The following is a 5,420-nucleotide window of genomic DNA, read 5'->3' as shown; positions in this document are numbered from 1 at the left end:
AGATACATTTTTTATTGGTTTTATATTTTTAAACATACAGAACGGACAAACACAATTGAACAAGAACAACAACCCTCTCCCACCCCCCACCCTCTGCGGTCTCGAGGAAAACAAAAACAAACAAATAAACAAAAATAGAAACAGAAATCACACCTTGCCTAGTCGCTCTCCTCTAATTCTTGTGATGCTGAGGTCATTAGGACTGATACTTGTGCTGCTGCGTTTTTCCATAGGTCTATAGTCGATGATTTGGCTTTGTTAATCCTTGCTGTAGAGAGCTCAAGCATAACTATGTCTAGAAAATACGCCAACCACTGTTTTATACAAAGCGAGTGAGGGGAGAGCCTGCGCTGAGCTATCATTGTCTTTGTCACGGTTGATCCGGCTAGCCAAATCTTCTTCTGTCTCCCAAGTAGGTGTAATTTAGAGTCATCATTAAGTAACAAAACTATCGGGTCAGTAGGAATTCGACATCCTATCACATCAGATATTACTGATGTTGTTTTATTCCAAAACTCATGCACCTCTTCACACTCCCAGACCATGTGCAGGAAAGTTCCAGTTTGTTCAGGTTGCAGGAACGTGCCATAGGGAGTAGCAATGACTTTAGAGACATATCTCTTCTGAGGAGTCCAATATGTCCTATGACATATGTTGAAGTGGATCTGCTGGTGATTTGGGTACTTGGAACAGTGGGAAATGTCCCAAACTGTCTCCCAATTAATTACGTTCCCCTCCGGGCTCAGCTCTCGCTCCCATTTCTTTACTATTGGGAGTTCTCCTACGGATACTTGCATCAGTTTAGCATAAATCCTGGACACTAATCCTCTCACAGGAGAATCAACAAGCCATTTAATGACTGGGTGCATCTCAAGACTGTTCCCCCATGGTACTCCACAACACTTTAGGGCTTAAGCGAAGTTAAAGGAAGAAGGATGTCCTAGGGACCTCAAAGCTAGCTCTCAGGTCTTCAAAACCTTCATGTATTGAATAGCTGGTCTAGAGTATAAATACCTCTGTCACTCCACTGGTTATAAACAAAAGGTTTGGTACCAGACATTAAGTGTATGTTGTGCCAAATTGGGGTGTTCAAATGCCACTTATTGGTGTAGCATAGTTGCTCCTCCACCTGTTTAAAGTTAGTCAATGTGTTGGTGATAATAGGGCCATAGGCTAGCATACACTTTTTTGGACACACACCTGTAAAGGCAAGGTCTTGCAGTCTTAGACTTCCAGTAAGGTTTTGCTCTATTTCTCTCCATGGGACTGTAGATGTGGGGTCCATCCACACTCTGAGGGCCCGTAACTGAAAGGCTCTGTGGTACACTTTAAGGTTGCGGAGGGCCAGGCCTCCCATGTTTGTGGTACATTGCTGGGTAGAGTATTTTAGCCTAGGTTGTTTATTATTCCAAATATACTGCCGAATTACGGTATCAAGTTTCTTCCAGAAATTTATTGGTGGGGGTAAGGGGATCATTTTACTTAAGAAATTCACACGAGGAACTATTTTGACAACAGCAATCCTGGACCGTAGCGATGCTGGCAGCACAGACCAATTGGCCAGATCCCTTTGAACACTACTTAGTATAGTTTCATAGTTGTCCTAGACAACTCGCTGTAGCGATGCGTGAATGGTGATTCCCAAATATGTAATTTTGCTTTGGATTGGTATTGTATCACTAATAGCTGATGTCACCTGTATGTTGTTCAACAGAAGAAGATTAGATTTATTCCAATTGATTTTATAGCCAGAGATTGAGCCAAATTCGTTAAAGAGCCATATTATGCTCATTTTCAGGTTCATAATTGTATTTTAAGGTTGTACCAGAATAGGTTTACATGGTTTAATTTTCAAAAAACACCATATTTTTGTTGTACTGCAGTGCTCTCTCTCACTGCTGCAGCTCCTCTTTTCACCTGGTCTCTGTTTTAGCTACAGAGTGAGACCTCTTTTCTTCTTCTTCTTCTGTACTATCTTTGATTGCACTGCACATGCCCAGTAGCTCAGATGTAGATCATGTCAGCTAGCTAGCTCCATAGACAGTAAAAGAAAGGCTGTTTCTACAACTTTGGTCAGTTACAAGGCAGGATTAGCTGGGAGACTTCTAAATGAGGGCGCACATGTAAGTAGTTCTTTTGTAGATTATGGTGAAGCACTGCTACAACACACACAAGTGTTGTAGCAGTGCTTTGCTATTGAGAACGAGGTAGCATGCTAGCGTTAGCATTAGCGTTAGCATTAGCGTTAGCATGCTACAAGCTAATGGTTGTGGTTAGTCTGCTCGTTTCGGCTTGTGACGTCACAAGCCGTGCCGATTTTGAACAGCTCACCCAGAGACTGAAGGCAGGACACATTCAGAAACCGTATCTCATTCTAAACAGCATGGATGGATTTTTTTCAAAGTTTGTATGTGTGTGGAAGCACCAGAGACACAAAAGAACACCCCAAATCCCAGAAAAAGTGATTTTTTCATAATATGGGCACTTTAAGAATTTTTGGAACAGAGTCCTTAAGGTCAGATATGTACAGCAAAATATCATCTGCAAATAACGATATTGAGTTGTTATTGGATTTAATCTGGACATTACATGTTTTATTTTGCCTTATGGCCTGGGCTAACGGTTCAAGAGAGATCGCAAATAGCATGGGAGATAGCGGGCATCCCTGTCTCGAGCCCCGCGCGATGGGGAATAGCTGTGAATGCAGGCCATTGGTTGAGACTATGGCCGTGAGATTCGCATATAAAGTATGTACCATGTCAATGAATTTGGCTCCCAAACCAAGCCTCTTCATTACTTGCCACAAGTAGTTCCACTCTAGGCGTTCAAAAGCCTTTTCCGTGTCCAGTGATAAAACTGCTGCCGTTGGTTTTTGGCTTCTTCTATTACATGGAGTAATCTGCGTATTGTCTCCAGCCAGGAGGCTGATGGGCCTGTAGTTTGAGCACTCCATAGGATCTTTGCCCTTTTTGTGTATGACCGAAATTAGTGCAGTGTTGGTTTGTTGATGAAAGGTGCCCCTCTCTATGGCCGAGGTTAAAGTTTGTAAAATGATAGGTCCTAGTGTGTCAAAGTACTGTAGTAAAAGTTCTGATGGAATTCCATCCAACACCGGTGTTTTCCCTTTCTTAGCTGTTTTTAACGCTGATTTGAGTTCCTCTAACGTGATAGGTTGACCCAGTTCATCTGCCTCTTCTGGGTCGAGAAGAGGCAGGTTTAGCTCTTTCAGGAACTTTTGACACTGTGTCAGATCCGGATTGCAGGAGGATTCATACAACTTTGAATAAAAGGATTGGAAAGTGGCGGTGATATCTTTAGGATTTGTTGAGATACCTCTGTCCGTGCGAATGCTGTTGATAGCAGCTCTGGACTCGCTTTGTTTTAATTTCAGAACTAGCAATTTGCTTGGTTTACAACCATTAAAATAATAATTTTGCCTCACTCTGTGCATTATGAATTCAGCTCTCCTTTTTAGCAAATCATTTAGCTCTGCTCGATTTGTGACTAAAAGAGTATGTGTAGATTTAGAAAAGCACGTCTTTAGAGACTGCTCTAACGATTTACAACGTTCTTCCAACTCCGCAATCCTTGCCTCTCTTTTTTTCTTCAAATTTTCCGCAATGGAAGATGTGAAATCTCTAATAAATCCTTTAGTGGCTTGCCAGATGTACGCCGGGTCCGAAACTGAGTCAGTATTGATTGATATAAACTCTGCCAGTTTGGCTCTAAACTCTGTATTAAAATCTGCGTTTTGGAGAAGGGAATTATTAAATTGCCACCTTCTAGATCTTTCTCCTAACATATCACAATGGAATGTGGTTATCAGCGCATCGTGATCACACAGGATTGCTGGTTCTATTGCTATCATGTGGAACATTGCCTTAAGCTCACTGGAGCACAAAAAATAATCAATGCGAGAGTGGGTGAGGTGACGTGTGGAAAAAAAGGTGTAATCCTTGCTAGTAGGCTTGTGCATCCTCCATATATCTGTAAGATGGTGGGATTCCACAACTGCATTGAACATGTCCGATATGTGTTTTTGGGCTTTCGTGAGGTTGACCCCTGATCTATCCTGATTTAAATCTAGTACCGCGTTCATGTCTCCCCCTATAATTAGTGAATATTCATTGAGAGAGAGCAATTCATTGGTTAGGCGCGGGAAAAAGCTTTCATCATATGTAGCCGGTGCGTATACCGAAACGAAGGCTATTTTCCTACTCCTTATCGTGGTACATATATATGATATCCTGCCTGATAGGTCTTTACTACTTTTGTCTATGGTGAGTGCGCATTTACAATGGAGCCCTTGGTTTTGGTGTCATCACTAGATGAAGCAGCAACTTTGAAATATTTATTTTGTAAACGATTTACATCTCTTTTACGTAAATGTGATTCTTGAATAAGCGCCACATCTATGTTCTTCCTTCTTAAATAGTCCAGGAATTTAGCTTGTTTGATCGGTCCGTTTAGCCCCCTGATGTTAACAGAAAGGATTGAAAGTTCAGCCATCATCAAAATGTACACGTATATCTTTGCTTTCTCCGACACTTTTGTCGCAAGCCCTACAAAAGTCAGAGAGGCTTGAGAGGCAGGGAACTACAGTAAAAGACCTAATACAGCGACTAGACGAGGCACAGAAGGACAGCAGACAGATGTGAAACATGGTGAAAGCCTGCATTGATGACCAGAGGAAATTTGAGTTGAAGTTGGCTGAACTGGAAGACAGATCGAGAAGAAACAATGTGCGCATCATCGGACTGAAAAGGGCAGCGAAAAAGATGACCCTGTTGGATTTTTGCAAAGCCAGTTGCCAAAATGCATCCCCTCCTTACGGAACAGGGCTACCATCGAAATTGACAGGGCACACAGAATCTACGGCAAGGGTACAACAACGCGCACGCTGATTCTCAGGTGTCTGAGATACCAGGACTGTGTCCTGTCTTTTTGGGTTTGGTGCGCAACTTGATTCAATTTATTGTAAACCTAAAGTGATATGCGGGCCGGATTAAAACCTGCGAGGGGCCGTGTTTGGTCTGCAGGCCTTGAGTTTGACACGTGCTGTATGGCCTTCATACAGAACCAGGATGTATTCATGTTGAGCTGTAGAGTGTCTTTGGCTACATCTATACTACTATGTTTTGGTTTAAAAACAATATCTTTTGCCACGTCTACGCCTCATGTCCACACTACCCCGGGGTTTCCGAGCCCCTAAAACGGAGAGATTTGGAAACACTGCTGCCCCTGTTTTGGTTTTAAAACTTAAGAGTTGCTTTGTAGTCTGGACAAACGGAGACCTTTGGAAACGACAATGCACGTCAGTCAGTCTTATCGGTTAGGTAGGCTTACATACCTTTCAGTAACAGTCCCACCTCACCGTCGGTCCATTTTTTTTTTTTTCCAAAATATTTTCTTTATTTCCA

At 42.3% G+C, this 5,420-nt stretch overlaps 1 long non-coding RNA gene across 1 annotated transcript; it reads left to right on the top strand.

The window, feature by feature from the left end:
- The first annotated feature begins 351 nt into the window (after positions 1-351).
- LOC116041374 lies at positions 352-2,796 on the top strand. Its single transcript, XR_004102935.2, has 3 exons — positions 352-439; positions 2,261-2,266; positions 2,521-2,796. It is a non-coding gene; the product is annotated as an uncharacterized LOC116041374 (long non-coding RNA).
- Positions 2,797-5,420: the final 2,624 nt, after the last annotated feature.

This window comes from Sander lucioperca, chromosome 3 (genome assembly GCF_008315115.2).
Source record: "Sander lucioperca isolate FBNREF2018 chromosome 3, SLUC_FBN_1.2, whole genome shotgun sequence".
Classification (NCBI taxonomy): Eukaryota; Metazoa; Chordata; class Actinopteri; order Perciformes; family Percidae; genus Sander; species Sander lucioperca.
Note: the sequence above shows the minus strand (reverse complement) of the source record. Positions and strands in the feature narration are given on the sequence as shown.